The sequence below is a fragment of the Phaseolus vulgaris genome, chromosome 11 (genome assembly GCF_000499845.2).
Source record: "Phaseolus vulgaris cultivar G19833 chromosome 11, P. vulgaris v2.0, whole genome shotgun sequence".
NCBI lineage: Eukaryota > Viridiplantae > Streptophyta > Magnoliopsida > Fabales > Fabaceae > Phaseolus > Phaseolus vulgaris.
Genome location: NC_023749.2, coordinates 6,847,487 through 6,867,381, shown reverse-complemented (window position 1 = coordinate 6,867,381; position 19,895 = coordinate 6,847,487).

The following is a 19,895-nucleotide window of genomic DNA, read 5'->3' as shown; positions in this document are numbered from 1 at the left end:
CACAATCGCAAATGGGAGCAACAAAAGTCGTCCTACTCCCACCACCATGGCTAGAATTCGATCGTTGTTGTTACACTTCCATTCGGTTACAGCTACATGATGATACAGATGCAGATCTATATGCACACATTTCCACCACAAACGGAACTACACCCACGAACGAATCACAAACCACAAGATCGCACCTCTGAATTCACTCGCACCACAGAATCGAATGAGGGGAGCACACCTCCGAATGGAATCGAAGCAGGGAAGCGCACCACAGAATCCAACCAGGGAAGCAATCCTCGTATTAGAAACTCTAAATCAGAAATTCGAAATCCCCAATTTGAATAACCTAAACCCTAATTCAGTATTCAATAAAGTAATGTAAGCACCATCCACGTAACTTACACGTGTCTGCCACATAAAAACACCACTTAACGCTGTTTAGTGATATTTAACAGAAATGACCATTTTGAATACATTTTAAAAAACTTAGGGACCAAATTGAATTTTTTAAAAATCACTGTACCAAATTGACTATTGGCTATAAATATAGAGACGAAAAAGGTAATTAAACCTAATAAGTATTAAGTATTGAATTACAAACGAGACAAAAATTATTATTCTCATAATAAATCTCCATCCAATATTTCTTTTTGTTAATTAACCTTATTAAATGTTTGAAACTTATATAAATATACATATATATACTATAAGAATTTTTCATTTAATACTCTTTTATTACTATTGTTAGAGTAAAAGTTCTTCCACAACCACTCATTTTATGCTTTAAACTATAAGTAATTCTACCATCTCATTTTCTAACGGAATATATTCCTTAGTAAACACCTCCTTAACAGCTTGTTTGTTTCAGAACGCACAAAACTTTTGCAAGCAAACAAAAAGAACAGAAAGTGAAAAAACCAATAAAAAAATATAATTAAAATTAAGAAATCGAGGTAAAAAGGCTGGGTTCTTTTTTCTTTGTAAATCAAAGTATCCTTAATTTTATTTGTATCAAATTTTAATAATATTATTAATAAAAATAAACAATAATAAATAATAATAAAAGTAAATATATTTATTTATTATATAATAATATTATTATTAATTATAAAAAATAATATATAAATTAATTAATTATTTTATTATTATTTAAATATTTTTAAAGAAGATAAGGATAAATTTGTAAATTTACATTTTATATATTTTTTAAAAATTAAAAAAAATTACACATCCATCTTATCACTTACAAACTTTAATAAAATTTTCTCAGAAATCTACTTTAGCATATCTCAATCCAAACAACTTCATTTTTCTCTTAAATCATTCCAAATTCACTCCCTCAAAATTTCTCTCAATTCAAACCCACCAAAGTACATATATGGAAAGTCTTTTTCAAAGAAGGAGAAAACTATTTAGAACAAGATCACTCATGGACTTCGGGAGCACTCAAATGCAATTTCACCTATCTAGTTTTGTGACATAAATGAATTTAGACTTATGGATGACACATTTATATAATAATAATTAATTTTTAAAAATTAAATTAATATTATTTCATTAAAAAAACACACATATATATATATATATATATATATATATATATTAAAATGAAAAAGGAAGTGCTCTCGAGTCCATTTTCGCTCAAACGAGACCTATGATGAAATTTTGGGTGCTCTCGAGTTGATTCTCGCTCAAGCGAGCAAATTCTCGCTTAAGCTAGACTCTATGTAAAAGAAAATTACTGATTTTTATTTTTATATTTGCTTTTAAAATGTGGCTTTATTTCTTTCTGTATAGTTTCTACTTATAAATTATGTAGACTTTTATTTTATTTATATTTAATTGAAAATCCTTTAATTAGATATTTATGTGATTATTGGATGAAATTTTGAGTGATTTGAAATTCTACGCTTTGGTATGATGTAATTGTGTGATTTGGGATATTGTGAGATTTAGAATATGAATTTAATTGTGTTAAGATTGTTTAGGATTTGTCTAGAAGGAGATATCCTGACTCTCCTGAGATAATGAAATCATATAGATGAAGTTATTTAGGTGGTAAAAGTCGAAGGAGATTCATATAAATGGGTAAGTTGTTTAAAAGATAATTAACTTGACCTATTATATGAATTAACCCTATCATACTATGAGAGATGATATTGAAATTATTTATGTGCATGGCTGTGTGCATTTCATAGTAACATAATATGACAAGTGTCTGAGTCTAAGTCAACGAGTCTTCTGAAAGTAAAATCAAGTGTCTATTTGTTGTGAGTCAGTAGAAGTCTAACATGTGAAAGATTAATTATGATTTTTTTAATAGACACTTGATAGTTTGAGAAATTGTATGAGACGTAATTAATTTTTTTATTAATTTGAAATTAAAATTATATAGCTTACTCATGTTCTTTGTTTGTGTTTGTTTCTTTTATGTGATGATTGTGTTTTACACGGGAGTAGATGATGTTGCAGGTAATAGAGTTAGTAGTTGGAGGATGAGATAACTTTAATTTGAATACTTTATGTTTTTTTTAAAAAAACTTTAATATATATATATATATTAAAATCTTTATGGAGGGGATATCTTTTTGAAATACAATCACAAGATAGTTATATATATTCATATGTTAATTAGGTATTGTTTGTTTTAATTATACGAGTAAAGATTAGGAATGCTACAGATTATACTAACTTTATTTATGTATTATATTATTAGTGACTGCTGATTACTTAACGGATTAAAAGTCACTGTATATAGCTATTTATTCTCATATATTTATTAAAAAATTAAGAAAATACATTGAGTATTTTCAAAAAAATTTAAAATGATACATGACAATTTTCATCCCGTGATTTGAAGGTGAACTATGATATTCTAATCAAAATATGAAAATTACACTTGTAATTCTATTTTTTTCTGTATAAATCGTTTTAAATTAAAAAAAAATACTCGAATTAATATTTAAATATAAGAAACACCTTTTTAAAATATACCTAATAAATAGCATCCACTTTTTTAATTATTTTTTGGAAATGTGATTCTTGATATTGTGTATTTTTTGTGCAATAAAAATATTCATAAAAAATATCAACATGATGAATTGTCTATAAAATGTATTATATCATCATTAATTATTATTATTAATATAATGTAGATTTAAATGTGTATATCAGTAATTGAAATAAAATCAAATAAAGTTTATATCAACAAAGGTAAATACAACGTCGAATTGTGTGATATTTTCTATAACGAAGCATTAATTATAATTCTAATTTTTATGAAGGATTATTTCCTATACAATTTCAACTTATACGGTATTAATACTCGACACAGCATTTGGGACCAAAACATAAATATATAGGTAGAATAATGAAGAAAAAAAGTCTTATTTGAATACTTTTTATAATAAATTTATTTTTTTAATCAGAAAATAAATATATACTTACTACTAGTGCAAAAATCTCAATTTACAACCGTTATTAACAATGTTACGAAGTCACTGTTGTCACAAGAGATGTCGTAACATTGTTGTATTTTTTACGAATTTTATAATGATTATTAAAAAAATATTAAATAAAAACTAATTTTAAAAATTAAATATAATTAATTATTATATTAATTAAATTAAATATTATTTTAAAAATTAAAGTTTGTAGCAAAAATTTTAATAACTAATTAAATATTAATTCATAAATTTTATTAATAATAAAAAATTTAGATGTTAATAATTTTTTTAATTTTTAAAATAGTATTTAATTTAATTAATATAATAATTAATTAATTTTTATTTTTAAAATTAATTTTTATTTAATGATTGTTTTAGTAGATCTGTACTTAAAAATATAAGAAATTATGTTTGTCTTGCTGCAAAACCGTTGTTAAAACTGGAAATGACAATAATTATTTATAGAATCGTCGTCATTGCTTTTGTATTTATTTTATGCCAAATTGAGTTTCTTCTTCTGCGCGTGTTTAATTTTTCTTTTTTCCCATTTTGCTTTCTCTCTCATTATAGTATTTGATTCCTGCCATTCAATCCTTTGATTAACTTTGTACAGGCTTTTGATGCCCTCCTTCCAACCGTCCAGTTAGTTTTTATTTTATTTTATTTATTTATGTTATTATATTTAATTTATATATATATATATATATAATAGTTAAGTATTTTGGGTTTAAAATTAAATTATATTATGTTTGTGGATATAGAATAAAATATTATTATTAATAAGATTTCTTTATTTAAAGGGTTGATATTGGGTCTCGGGAGTATTTCACTTTAGATTTTGGAAAGTTCATGTTTTAATCATTGTGTTGCTCAAGTTTTGCTACATTTGTTTATTAAGAGATATTTAATTTTCTATTTGAAATTTAATATATTTATTTTTCTAATACTTGTTCAATTTTAAAAGTTCTTACATCAAACTAAACATTATATAAAAAGTAATGGAGGTTGTATCAACACTAATTGTATTCAATTGTTCGGTTGGACAATTTGGAAAGAGTAATCAATTTTTATTAGTTCATAACTTATAATCTATATTTCATACGTTTTACTTAATTTTGGTTCATTGAATGTGTTTATCTTCTTCAAGTACATATTTGATTGTGAAGATTTCATATTATCACTTTCATTTCATATCACTTGAATGTTAAAATGTTGTTGAAATATAAGAGATGATGATTAAAGTTTATGTACTATTGTTTTCAACACACTCATAACTCACATTTTCTTCTTTTCCCTAAGGGTTTGCAATTTACTTGCCACCACATGTGGAATCTTGAAAAAGATATGAAAAAAAAAAGGCAGGATGCTAGTACAACATTAGTTAGACACATTATTTTCTAAACGGTAACATTTTCCTTCTCTAAAACTTAAATTTTTTTTCTCAACATTTTCAATATGAATCACTACTCCAATAGAGAACTTTTACATTGATTATTGGAAATTATACATTAGTTGGCCAACCAATGTAAAAATTGGAGAGGTTTCAAGATTGATTGTAAGGCCAACAAATATAAAATGTACCACTTTTTTTCACCAGTTAGAACCACAATCGATCTGAATATGGTATTTTGTTTTAAACTTTCCTAATTTAACCTCTTGGTAAAATTGACATTTTTTATGACTTAATCCGAACAATAAAATTATAACAATAATTAAATTTCTCACTCATTCGCACCCAAATGTGTAAAAATAACACATACAAACAATTCGATCTCAAAACCTAACAAAATAAAATTATAACAATAACTAAATTCATCCCCTTAAAACACAAATATGTAAAAAAGAATATAAACAATTCATATATTAAAACCTAACAAGTTCATGACGCACACTTTATATCTAAACGTATAGAAACAAGTTTACACTTTTAGGATTGAATATTGATAATTCTTGCAAAAGAAAGTCTTAATTGAACTTCCCAATAGAACTTTGATACAATAACAACATTAGGGTTGACTTAACAAAGACATGAGCTATTTCGTAAGGGACCATGAATGAATTTGTCACATTCAATGCACTTGACATTTAAAAAGCCTCTATTGAACCTGTAATGATTAATTACTTTGTGAAGGAAACTTTACAATCATAAACACTAGGTATATAAATGTTGAAAAAAATGCTTATGGTATTAAAGTAAAGGATCATAAATGGCTTCAAACACTTGAAGTAGTTGGTTTTAAAATTGACTGGACATTTACATGAACGGTTTAATAATCAATTATTATGTTTGACTCGAGAAAGGAAATTCGCTCTTCAATATGATTTTTAATTTTACTGTAAAGTTTGTTTTTCTAGCTGTGTACCTAATATTGTATTTGATATTTAAAAAAATTAAAAAGTTATAAATTTGAATTGTTTTTATTTTGGTATATGAATAAAGCAATTGAATAAGTACTCTAATATTAAAGTGTTTGACTTGAGTTTGAGAATTGTTCAATGTATAAAAGTGGAGTTGTTAATGCGAGGCCAAACTCTTAAATACGAGGCAAAATATTCCACACTTTGACTTTATTAGTTGTTTAAAATTTATCAGCTCTATTAGGTCTAATATTAATTTTTAAATGTATATAAATTTAGACAAAAAAATCATTCTATTAATTATTTTAATTTATTGGACCAAACTAAGCTACAAATATGTACTTTATATGAATAAGTCAAGTCTGGATGACTTGCTAAAAAGGAGATTAGTGTAGGTTAACCCGCTAACGCGTTATAGTTAGAGCATATTAAAAGTCTTAACTCATTTTTATTAATTTTTTAAATATATTTTTAAAATCATGTAAATAGTTTTCAAGTATTTAACTAGTTAATTAATTTCTTTAAAATAATTGAAAGGATTACTATTTTTATATGTTATATTCTCCATTTTTAGTTAATAATTAAATTTAATCTATAAAGGTTAATAATTTAAATTATATAATTATAATTTTTATCTTTCAAACAATAAAATAAAAAAAATTAATCCTATAAATTACTCTTTCTACTTTTTAGTATACATAAACTACAACGAGTTAAATATCAACTTATCGTGTTAAATTAGTGACAATTCCAAATTAGACAACAAATTATATATATATATATATATATATATATATATATAAAATTGATGTTTCGTGATAATTTATTACTTGTTTATTAATTTGATTTAAATGTAATTTTTTTATTAAAAATAAATAAATAAATAAAATAAAATATTTAGAGATATTTTAACTTATATAAAGAAGAATAAGATTTTTTAAGTCACTAAAGAAAAATTCTATACACATCTAACAAAATTTCGTGTAAAGAATTATATTTTGTCTAACTGAGATGTGAAGTTGTATAGTGATACCTAACATTAAAACTTTTATTTTTTTTAAAAAAATACATCATACAATTATATATGAATGAAACAATATTAAACTGATGACGTGATTTAATTATTTTAAAACATTGTATATATTTTTTTTAATTTTAAACATTTACGAAGTGATCTATAATAATATTTTTTTAAAAGAAAACAGAATTATATTATGAACCCACGTGCCTACATTAAACTATATATAAATTATTTTTTTGTATTTATACTTATAAAATACATACTTAATAATCATGATTTCCTACCTCTCCAAATCAAAACAAAATGAAAAATCAGCATAAATCAATCCCATAAGCACATTATTCAACAAGTTAATACCGGCCACAATGGGATTTTATCATATTCAAACATTAAATTTTCATTAGATTACCGTCCAACTAATCTCTTTCTAATAACAAAATTTGGAAACTTATTTTTTTTTTATAAATTTCCAAATACATTATTTAATCGAAGTAATATTATCATCCAATTACCACGGTAAATAAATTCAATATTGGCCACAATATATCCCAAACTTTTGTTTTGGATATAACTATCTAAATTAATGTGTAGTTTATGATGAATTTAGAAAATATTAAAGATAATATCAATTCATGTATATAAATGGAAGTAAATTTTATTTTACTATTCAGTTAAATAAATTTAAAAAGTCTATTCTTTAAAAAGGAATAAAATTCACATGATTTATAACTAAAGTTTTAAATTCGATACTTGTTTCGAGAAATAACATTATTACCAGTGTTGTTCGTTTTAGAAGTTGGTGTTTCGTTACGATTTTGTTTTTAAAAGACGAAAATGAAGGAATATATAAACAACTTTTTATCTCGATTCCTAAATTATGTAAGACTATATTGACATATCATATATGACACTATATTACATACAAAATATGAAGAAGATGTACTATTGATATTACATATGAACTGAACGTTTTCCTTTGTTCATGCATTGCCAATTGGGTTGGTAACCCAACCTACAATAATTGTCCTATCAATTGTCTAAATACAACGTTAACCTTTTGTGTTGGATATCTCCCTTTTCGTGCATAAACATTATTTTGATCACGAAACACATGTAGGGAATATTAATGAATTCAAGAAAATCTGCATTGCAAAAGTCCTAAAAGTGAAATTGAATTTTGTTGGTCTACTAGGAAATATTTTTGGTCGGCTATAATTCTCAAAGTTACAGTAAATGAGGCTTACCATAAGTAGCATCCCACCAATTTAGTACACAAAAATAAAAATCCCCCATCCCATTCCCATTTATAGTCTTTCATACCCTACCAATCTCAATCCCTTTTTTCACCACATATATATGATCCTCATCTTCTATTCAACATTATCAATTTAATCTTCTAGCCCTTTTTACTCTTTTTTTATCATGTTCTTCAACACCTCACCAACCATGTCTTTTTTCTTTTCATATTGGGTGCACTCTTAAATAGTAGACACACTTCACCCTATTATTAAAAGTCTGAATTAAAATCTTACATTATAGATAAAAATTATTATATTTAGAATTTTACATTATATAAAAAATTGTATTGTATATAGTCGAGATGACCGATCAAGATTCTCGTGAGTCCAAGATCATTTTGGTAATCTAAAATGATAAATTAATCTAAATAGTGATTAAAAAATAAATAATGTTTTTATCAGTCTGTATTATCAATTAAGACGAGATTAATCTAAAAAATTGTGCTAATCTAGATCTAATATAAACAATACTATTCTTCACCTATATAAGTAGGTGAATCTCACTTGATTTTTTCTACAATATTTATTTTTTTTATTTCTAAATATTGACTTAAATGTCAGAGAACTATTTATGGATATCTCTCCCTTCTGAATCGAGAATATCACAAGTAACCAAAACTTAAAAAGTAATCAAAAAGTTCAATCTAACAAGATAAAAAACACATTCTCTATCTACAAAAGAACATAAGTAAATTAAGTAAATAATATATAATTTTTTATAATATTATATCTTAAAATTTTTAAGTTAAAAGAGTATCGTAGTCTATTATGTCTTATTAGTACTTAATTTTTTTTTATCTTTCCATAGAAAAAATCCACATATACCCACCTCTTATTTTTAGACTTAATTGCGTATTTTACTTTAGGATATTCATTAGTTACATTTTACTTACAAAAGTTTCACTCTTTACTTTCAGGATGATGTTGTTGTCGTGTGAGTTTATCTTTTTCTATCTTATCTATTTCTCTTATAAAATCTATATTGGTTAAGTGTTAAATAGTTTTAACTTAAATTTTTTGACTTTTTTTTAATATTTTTAAGTGTTTGATTTTATTTTATTTATTTATAAAAAAAATATTATTATTCAATAAATTAACTTTTTCTCTAAAAAATTGCATAATTTGGGCAATAAGAACCAGATTTATGGATTAGTATGGAACCAAATTCACATTTCGCCGAGTTTTTATTTTTCATCTTAAAAATTGGAGTAATCTATTCTAGAGGAATCTTTAATAATTTCCGAAACATGTTAAAATTTTAAATATTTATAAAAAATCATTTCTGGAATATACTTATTATATTTCAAAAATTAATTTCCTTGAATTTACTCTTTAATAACTTTTAGAAAGAGATAATTATTTTAAACAATAGAAACATAAAAAAGGAGTGTATTAATAAAATGGAAGAGGACTAAATAGTAATTGCTGTATTAATCACGTATTAAAATAATTAAAATGTAGTTAGGTGTCTTTGTGTGCTACACGACCCACCTATTTATTTTAAATTGTACTTAATCCAAAATCATAAAGGACATACCTACATGGACTTTCTTTCATCTTAGAAAGGAACTTCTTTCTTCTTCTTTTTTTCAAAAAAAAGGCTAAATGAGGTTATTTCTAGTTTCATTCCCATTTAACATTTATTTTACAACCTAGAAAAAAAAATGTAGAATCAATCACTTAATGGTATTAATAGTTAGGCATGTCTTTTGATGACTTTTAGCTTTTGGTTGATTTGATGACTTACCAAATGTTTAGGAGTTAGGTTTTGAACCAAATAAACATAAGATAATATTTTATAGTTTTATTTTTTTTTAAAAATAAAAAATGAACTGATATAGTTGTGTAAATTCAATTATTTATACCTTTGTTAATTCAAATATATAAATATTTATCTTAAAACGAAAATAAATAGGAAATGATTCCCAAAATAAATAAAAAAGTTAATTAATAAAATATTTTGTCTATTTAGAAGTTTAAAGTTTAGTTATGATTTTATTTTTAAAAGGTGTATCGTGAATTAAAAAATAACACTATAAGAAAAACATGAAAAATAAACTAATTTTAGAGACAAAAAATAATTAGTTGCTATAGTGACTAAATTAGATATCATTTTAGAAATTAAAAAAAATGGTTTCTAAATTAGTTTATATTATTGTTAAATAGTTTATAAATTGGTATCTAATTAGCTACCCAGTTTTAACTACTAATTATTTAGATTCTAAATTTGGTAGCAAAAACCTTGGTTGCTAATTAGATACCAATTGAGAAACCATTTAACAATAATATAAACTAATTTAGACACTAAAAATATTTTTAATCTCTAAAATGATTTTTAATTTAATCACTATAAAAACTAATTATTTTTTATCTTTAAAATTAATTTCTATTTCATGATTTTCTTTGTAGTGTGGAAGATGTATCAATCTATCATTTAAGCTACATTAGTGTTTTATGAGTGCAACCTTGAAGCTTTTATGGTTAAATCCCAATGGTTAAAATGCAACATGTATCATGACACTACTTCACTTGTTCCTCTTCATAAGCAAAATATTTTTCTCAGGGATTTTGTGAATGCAAAGGGACAAAGGGTACTTGTAATATTCAACCCTTTAATCAAAGATTCCCTACAGTACATCTGCAACAAATTAAAGGTCAGTGACACATCCTATTAGGGAAGGTAAGCTTTCAGTAGCATCAACTTATAATTATTTATTTTCATTTAATGAGATTAATAGAGATAGTTTATGTCATATAATTTGGAGAGAGATGGTATGGTTCAGGAAATTACTTTAGTCAAACAATTCCTTCTATCCAAAAGCTTTCTTTAAATTTAAAATAAGTGTTTTTTTAAATATATCTTTATTTTAAAAACAGGTAAAATAAACAGAAAACTGCTTATTTTTAAAACACAAGTATATCAAACAGACACATAAAAAAAACATAAAATGTGATTATTTAATAAGATCTTTTTAAACACAAACAAAGTCACCCTGCATGTCCATAGATATATAGAAAAGAAAGAATATGATTTTATTTTCATTATTTTTGAAAAAATGATAGGTGATATAGGGTTTGGGTCATTGGACCTATTTTCAGTGTAACACTGGCCCATAATAATAAGGCTGTTTCTTCCTGCACCTCTATAGTTTCTTGTGGCACCCCATACTTCTTAAAATACCAAAAAACACTTCTTATTTTATTGATGTTTTTCATTTTGGAATGACTGATAAAAAAAATATGGATTATAGAAGTTAGAAGATATTTTCAAATTAGAAAATACATTTAGATACTACAATCCAAAATGAGTTTATTTTAAAAAAATACAAGTTATAAAATTTAGAAGGTATTTCCACATTACAAAATCCAGAAAATATTTAATTATTCGAGAATACCTTTCAGTCCAATTAGTGATGATAACAACCCACAATACACATGATTGTTGAACTCTTGTAACATCCTTTTTCATGGATTCTCTTCTCACCCCACTTTCAGGTTACACTTCAAATTTCTTTTCATTCTCTTTTTATTTCTTTTGCACCATTGATTGTTTGATACAATTAATTTGCTTATATGGGACCAGGCAAAGGCAACGATTCAAAACCAAACATCAAACAAAAGACCAACCAAGTAAACAAAACAGGCAAGGGTGAAGCCCAAAGGTGAAGTCACAATTTTCAGACTCTTTCTTTCTACACCTCCATACCTTCTTGTGTCACCCCATACTAAATATGAAAATACCATTTTATCCTTTTTTTTCACCCCCTTGAATCTGAAATAATAAGCCTATGGATTATGTAATCCGGATAAATTCCGGATTACATAATCCAGAAGTCAATTTCATATTTAGAAAAGACTTCCGGATTATGTAATCCGAAAGCTAATAACACATATGAAAGAAAGACTTCCGGATTACATAATCCGGAAGCTAATCTTATGTATAAAAAAGACTTCCGGATTATGTAATCCAGAAGCTAATCACAACAGACTTCCGGATTACATAATCCGGAAGCTAATTCTGAATCTAGAAAAAGACTTTCGGATTATATAATCCAGAATTTTGAAAAGGGTATTTTTGGAATAAGAAAAATTTATGGGAGTGGCACAAGAAGGTATGGAGGTGCAGGAAGAAGCTGCCCAATTTTCATTCACCAATTCAATTTCACTTTCTATATAACCTTCTTTTCGTTTCTGGCTTTGTTTCAGACAAAACAAGGTTTTGGGTATTGCTAGGACCACAAACATTATACAAGCAAAACCGGGACAAGTCATCAATTACCAAAACAGAAACAACCCAAACCCATTTTCACTACCCAACTTCCAATTACTAGCACTGACAAAAAAATCCACAGAAAATGTCAATCATGGAGTGAACAAAAAAAGTGACACATTCCCACAACTAGTTGCTGGAAAAACATCAAAGAACAAATCCCAGGAGAAGGGTTGTGCTTCAGATCCCAAAACTCCAGCAACCTCATCATGTTAAAGTGTGAATTCAGTACCAATTGGATTGCGCTCACTAGTAAGTGAGTTTAATTATTGTGTCCTCTCTATAATTTATATTTAAGAGATCTTTGTGTTTGTAATAAAATTGCAACAAACAGAATGAACACATAATTAGTTGCATGTGGACATAGGTTGCAGATTGACGACCGAACACGTTAAATCTTGTGTTGTTTATTTTCTGCAGTTGATTTGTGATTGTTTTTTTTTTTCTTTTTTTTATTAGCAATAAACAATTAATAAATGTAGGCCACTTAAGGGGTGGTCCAACCCATATACAAAGCTCACAACCAATAACCTATTCCTCACGACACATCCCCACCACCGCCTAAAAAACCACTACTTAACCACCAACAAAAAACCCTACAACCCTCCCTCTTACTCCCAACAAAAACTCATGACATCATCTTCATACATGCCAAAGGATCAATACACCAAACAGAGTAAGAAAAAATCGCGTCCTTCGACTTGGAAGTAACCCAAGACCAAACATTCAGTTGCACCAAGACAAATACTTCCAAAACATCTATAACACCCCCATCAAAAATTACTCTGTTTCTATGTTTCCAAATCTCGTTGACAACTGCGATCCAGATCGCCCCCCAAACCCCATCTACCGAAGCGGTCGCATTACAAATCCTAAACTGGAAAAAATTTAACATAGGAACATTATGGAACACACTTTGCACTCCCAACCATGCACTGCAAAGGTTCTACAAGAGCCATGCAAATCTACACTCAAAGAACAGATGTGAACAAGACTCCTCCTCAACCCCGCAAAAAGTGCACACTGAACTTACCACCCTTATTGATGGAGGAGGGCCCAAGCTCACCACACGATGAAAGCCAAGCCTCCAAGACTAGACGGTCTAGCCTATGATGAGGAGCGTCTAGACTCAAAAAGGAGCGTCTAGCCCATGAAGAGGAGCGTCTAGCCCATGAAGAGGAGCGTCTAGCCCATGATGAGGAGCGGCTACATAAGGAGCGTCTAGGCCATGATGAGGATTCCTTCTAGACCGTCTAGCTTCACATACACATGGGTCAAAGCTACGGTTTTGGGAAGAGAAGACCTTTGTAATTGTTACATAAAGGCCCATTAGGGGTGCTTAGTAATTAGAGTAGTGTAGAAAGCATATTTGTGTGAACATTCTAGAAAGACCATGGAGGGGGGTGAGCATAAAAAGGGTGAGCATAAAAACTAGACACACCCCTCCCCATGTGCTCATTTGTGCACCCATGTGCTTCACATTTACATTTCATTTGGCTAGCATTAGGGTTGCATTATGGTCCTCCTTAGCCTATAAAAGGAGGAGCCTACACCTTGTATTTTCAAGTTTAATTGAGTAAGGTTATGCTGCCATTTTTGTGCACAAGCTTTACTTCTCCTAGAAATCTAGGCTCTAAACTTCAATCCTTTCACCTTCTCCCTTGAGCTGGCCGAACCACTCAAACACCATACTCATCATGCACCTACAAGGCCAACACAACTCCTAGGAGGGTCTTGATCATCTCACCCATTGCTTCCGCACCTTATTTTCTACTTTGATTCAAGAAGAACACATGAAAATGCCATCACTTATCCCTCGTTTTTCCAAATTAACCTTGGTAGCCTACCTATCTTCCAACACCCTCCATACAGTAACTTGTGCAGCAGGTACTGTTGATTTTGGCTTAATCCCAAGTCCCACATCAGTGGGTTCATTGTTTGGGAAGGAGGTTTGAGGGTTATAAATTAAACTCTTCTCCTTCACTGTAATATATCCCAATTTGTAATATCTTCTCCCATAATAATAAAAGTGAGTTGTTTTGCTGTGCTCGGAGATTAGGCTAAATTGGCCGAACTCCGTTAACAATTTTCGGGTGTGTTTTTCCTCTTTATCTCTTTTATTATTCTGCTTTATTTATTCAATATTATTTGTCGGGTAGCTCTGTTAGGGTTCTGTTTTAGTGGGAAAATTACCCGTTTTTCCCAACAAGTGGTATCAAGAGCCGAAGGTTCGCCCTTGGGTTGTTTGAAATTGTTTGTAATATTGAATACAATATTTTGAGTTTGTGATGGCAAGAGGTCGTCAGCAAAGTCAGACAAAGGGGAGAAAAGGGAGGTCTAAGTCTAAAGGTCGAGCCGTTGCCAAAGATGAGTGTGCTTTCTGTCATGAGAAAGGACACTGGAAGAAAGACTGTCCAAAACTGCAGAAGAAAGGGAAGGCTCCACAAGATGCAAATGTTGCAGAATGCAAAAGTGATGTGGTATCAGATATCTCTTTAATTGTCTCGCTTTCAACATCATCGTATCCAGATGAGTGGATATTGGATTCAGGTTGTATCTATCATATGTGTCCCATTCGGGATTGGTTCTTTGAATTTCAAGAACTTGATGGCGATGTTGTTTACATGGGTAATGATAATCCATGTAAGACATTTGGGATAGGTTCAATCTGTTGGGTCTATTAATGTCTAAGTTCAAGAGGGGAGGGGTGAATTGAGCTTATAAAATTTTCGCAAGAACACACAATTTTTAGTATACCAGAGGCAAAAAGAACAGATTGTTTTTACATGAAACAAATTGATTCTTCAGAGCAGTCTAGCACAATTTGAACTTGTTCAATATAAAATTGTGATCAACAGAGAATTATAACAGAGTCAGATCAGCTGAAAATTATGAGGATAAAGGATACAGCTATGCTTAGAAATCAAACAAATTTACTCAACACAAGGTTCAAAGGAGAATGATTCTTTCTCAGATTTTAATGAATAGACTGTTTGTTCACAAATCACTTAAACCATCATATACAACTGCCTTGTTTGTGATTAGAAAGCTTTAACAAATCAGGAAGAACAGTTTTTACTTAAACCCAAAATTAACAGATTCAATTTCAAAAGAACAGATTTAGTTCTTGACAGAATTAACCAAAACCAGAAATGAGTGCAAGGATGAAAAGAAAAGACACATAAGTTTTTATACTGGTTCACTCATACAGAGCTTCCAGTCTCACCTTACCCCAAGGTGGAATCCACTAAAAACAGTACCAATTACTTACAAACACAGTAGTTCTTGAACACTACAAGAACAACACAATCAATGCTGAAAAACCCTATTTCAGCACACCTTGCACTCCAAGAAACCCTATCAAGGAGTGACTAACACTTACACCTTTACAAACCAGAATAAAGGAAAGATTACACCTGAAAAAAAGATGCAAGAACTCAAAACCAGTAGTTCAATTTGCTGCAGAACTGCACCAGCACCTTCACCAAGATCAAAGGTTTTCTAGAACAAGCACACTTGAAAATCTCTTTGGAAAACCTTTCAAAAATCTTTCAATCCTTCTTCTCACATGGAAATTGTTTGATCTCTGTCAAAAGCGTAATTGCTCAGCACCTTTTCATGTGAGAGAGACTTTTCTTTATATAGAAAATTGTTTCTAACTTCTTTTCAAAAAAACAGTTGAAAAACAGTTATGAAAACAACAGATTCATTTTTTAACTTAACAGATTTATTTTATGAAAACCGCCAACTCAGCTAACTGAAATAACTGTCTGAGTTGTACCTTTGGTGCCCTAACTAACTTGTGAAAATCCTTTCAGCTGACCAAAGAATAAACCTGTTCTTTCACAGTGAAACAGATTAAAAGATATCAAACAGGTCAGCTCAGCTTTAACTGAAATAACTAACTAAGCTTTACCTGTGGTGCTCTAACAGAATTTTTAGAAAAGCCTTTTAACAGAGAAGAAATAAACCGATTCTTTCTCCATAAAACAGATTTATTTTTTTGTACTGATTTAAAACTTTTAAGAGCACTTTTAAAAGCTTTTCAAAAACCCTTTAACCACATCATGTGCTTGATCTAGACTTGGTTAGGCATCTAGGATGGGTCATACAGCAAAAGACAACCTTACACAATTACAAGCCTACATACAAGATCATCTAAACCTATTACAAACTTCAAAGCAAACTAGCTATTTTTCTACATCAAACACACACAACACTAGGTAGAGAAGAGACTTCATCCATCTTCAACACAATCAAGTTGCAGAATCATGATGGATCCACTAGAATTTTGCGAGATGTACGGTATGTGCCAAAGTTGAAGAAGAATCTCATCTCATTGGGGGCTTTAGAATCTAAAGGCCTAGTTATGACGATGCGATATGGAATTCTTAAAACAACTTCAGGACCACTGATGATGTTGAAAGGCGTGAGGAAGAACAATTTGTATTACTACCAAGGTAGTACAGTGGTGGGGACAGTAGCGACAGCAACTTCTAGCTATAAGAAAGATGCTGAGGCAACGAAGTTGTGGCATATGAGGTTGGGACATGCTGGAGAGAAATCTTTGCAAATTCTTACCAAGCATGGATTGTTGAAAGGTACGAAGGCTTGCAAACTTGAATTTTGTGAGCATTGTGTTCTGGGAAAACAACGAAGAGTGAAGTTTGGCACTACAATTCACAATACCAAGGGTATTCTGGATTATGTGCATTCAGATGTGTGGGGACCTGCCAAGACTCCGTCAATCGGAGGTAGGCATTATTTTGTCACTTTTGTGGATGATTTTTCCAGGAGAGTTTGGGTGTTTACTATGAAAAACAAAAATGATGTGCTTGAAATTTTCCTTAAGTGGAAAGCTCAAGTTGAAAACCAGACAGGAAGGAAGATTAAGGTTCTCCGAACAGACAATGGAGGAGAATACAAGAGTGATCCGTTCCTGAAGGTATGCCAAGATTGTGGCATAGTTCGACACTTCACTGTTAGAAAAACACCACAACAGAATGGGGTGTCAGAGCGTATGAACAAGACACTTGTGGAGAAAGTTCGTTGTATGTTGTCTAATGCTGAGTTAGGTAGAGAGTTTTGGGCTGAGGCTATGACATACGCTCAACTTCTCGTCAATCGTTTGCCATCATCTGCTATAGATGGCAAAACCCCGTTAGAGGTGTGGTTTGGAAAACCTGCAACTGATTATGATTCTTTGCATGTTTTTGGTTCTATTGCATATTATCATGTGATTGATCAAAGTTGGATCCACGGAAAAAGAAGGCTCTTTTCATGGGCTTTAGTCTTGGAGTGAAGGGATATCGTTTATGGTGTCTAGAGGCAAAGAAGACGATTATCAGCAGGGATGTTACCTTTGATGAATCTGTCATGTTAAAGAAGGTAAATTCAGAAGGAGCTGATAGTACTCCACAACAGGTGGAGTGTGTTCGGAAGCAGGTGGAGTTTGAGCAGACAGTGGTGATCCCAACACGAGATACTATAAGTGACTCTCCTATGGCAAAAGAAGAGTCAGATGAGGAAGAGGTTCCTACCCAAGAATCTCAACAGCAATCAGCGCCAATTGCAGTTAGAAGACAGAGACGAGATATTCAGAAGCCTGCTCGTTTCATGGATATGGTTGCCTATGCACTTCCAGTTGTTGATGACATTCCATCCACTTACCCAGAAGCCATTTTGAGTTCAGAGAGTGGTAATTAGGCAGGTGCGATGGAAGAGGAGATGCAGTCTTTGAAGAAGAACAAGACGTGGAAGCTGACACAATTACCAAAAGGTAAGAAGGCAATTGGGTGCAAATGGGTATTTGCAAAGAAAGAAGGATTTCCTAATAAAGAAGATGTTCGCTACAAGGCAAGGTTGGTTGCTAAAGGCTTTGCTCAAAGAGAGGGAATTGATTATAATGAGGTATTTTCTCCAGTTGTTAAACATTCCTCCATTCGAATTTTATTGGCCTTGGTAGCATAGTTGAATTTGGAGCTAGCTCAACTTGATGTAAAGACCGCGTTCCTACACGGTGATTTGAAGGAGGAAATCTATAAGACTCAACCAGAAGGATACAAGGTTGATGGTAAAGAAGATTGGGTTTGTAAACTTAGCAAATCGTTGTACGGACTGAAACAATCTCCGAGACAGTGGTACAAACTATTTGATAAGTTCATGAAGGATCAGAAGTATAAGAGAAGCAAATATGATCACTGTGTGTATTTGCGCAGACTTGAAGATGGTTCCTACATTTACTTACTCTTATATGTTAATGATATGTTGATTGCAACAAAGAGTCAAGTTGAGATTGACAGGTTAAAGGCTCAGTAGAGTAAAGAGTTCGAGATGAAGGATTTGGGGGAAGCCAAGAAGATTCTCGGCATGGAGATAAACAGGGACAGGGAGAGGGGAAAACTTTGGCTGTCACAGAAGCAATATTTGCAGAAGGTACTACAACGTTTTGGTATACACGAAGATACAAAACCTGTAAGTACCCCACTTGCTCCTCATTTGAAATTGAGTAGCCGTTTATCTCCGACGACTGATGAAGAACGAGAATACATGGCGAAAGTCCCATATGCAAATGCAGTTGGAAGCTTGATGTATGCAATGGTGTGTACGAGACCAGATATTTCACAGGCTGTGAGTGTTGTTAGCAGGTACATGCATGATTCGGACAAGGGTCATTGGCAAGCTGTGAGATGGATTCTACGGTACCTCCAAAATACCTTAGATGTTGGATTGACATTTGAGCAAGATAAATCACTTGGTCAATGCATAGTTGGATATTGTGATTCTGATTATGTAGGTGATTTGGATAAGCGACGGTCTACAACTGGCTATTTTTTCACTTTAGCAAAAGCGCCAGTTAGTTGGAAGTCTACCTTGCCGTCTACGGTGGCTTTGTCTACGACAGAGGCAGAGTATATGGCGATTACAGAGGCTGTGAAGGAAGCAATTTGGCTTCATGGGTTGCTTAAAGACTTGGGAGTTGGTCAGAAACAACTTGAGTTATATTCTGACAGTCAGAGTTGTTCCGTCCGGTTGACCGGGACGTCTTCGTGCGCGACCTCAACCGTCAGCTAAGGACTCCTTCCCACTGATTGCCTGTGAATTCCTGCAAAAAAAAAAGGACAAAGAGGCGCCCTAGCGGCCGTTTGCACTCCGACGCTCAAGTCAGCCAGCAAGAAACACCAAAAAAAACTGTCCACCCACGTATCTGAGCACCGCGTGTGGCACTCTGAAGGTGGTAAAAGAACTGTGTATCTGTGTGTGTGTTGTCTCCTTTTTGCAAAAATATTCTCCAGTCACTTGTACGTATCCTTAAAGCACGGGCAAGCAACCAAAGAGTTTCTCCTAAGTTTGCCAAAGGTTCCAACCCTTTTTCCGACATTCTCAGCGCTATTTAAACTGCCCAGCATTTAAAGCGCCTTAAAGCGCTTTTACTTTCTAACGTAACGCACTCTTTAAAGCGCTTAATTACGAAACGTAGCGCATTTAAGACGTTGAAACGCTTGGGAGCT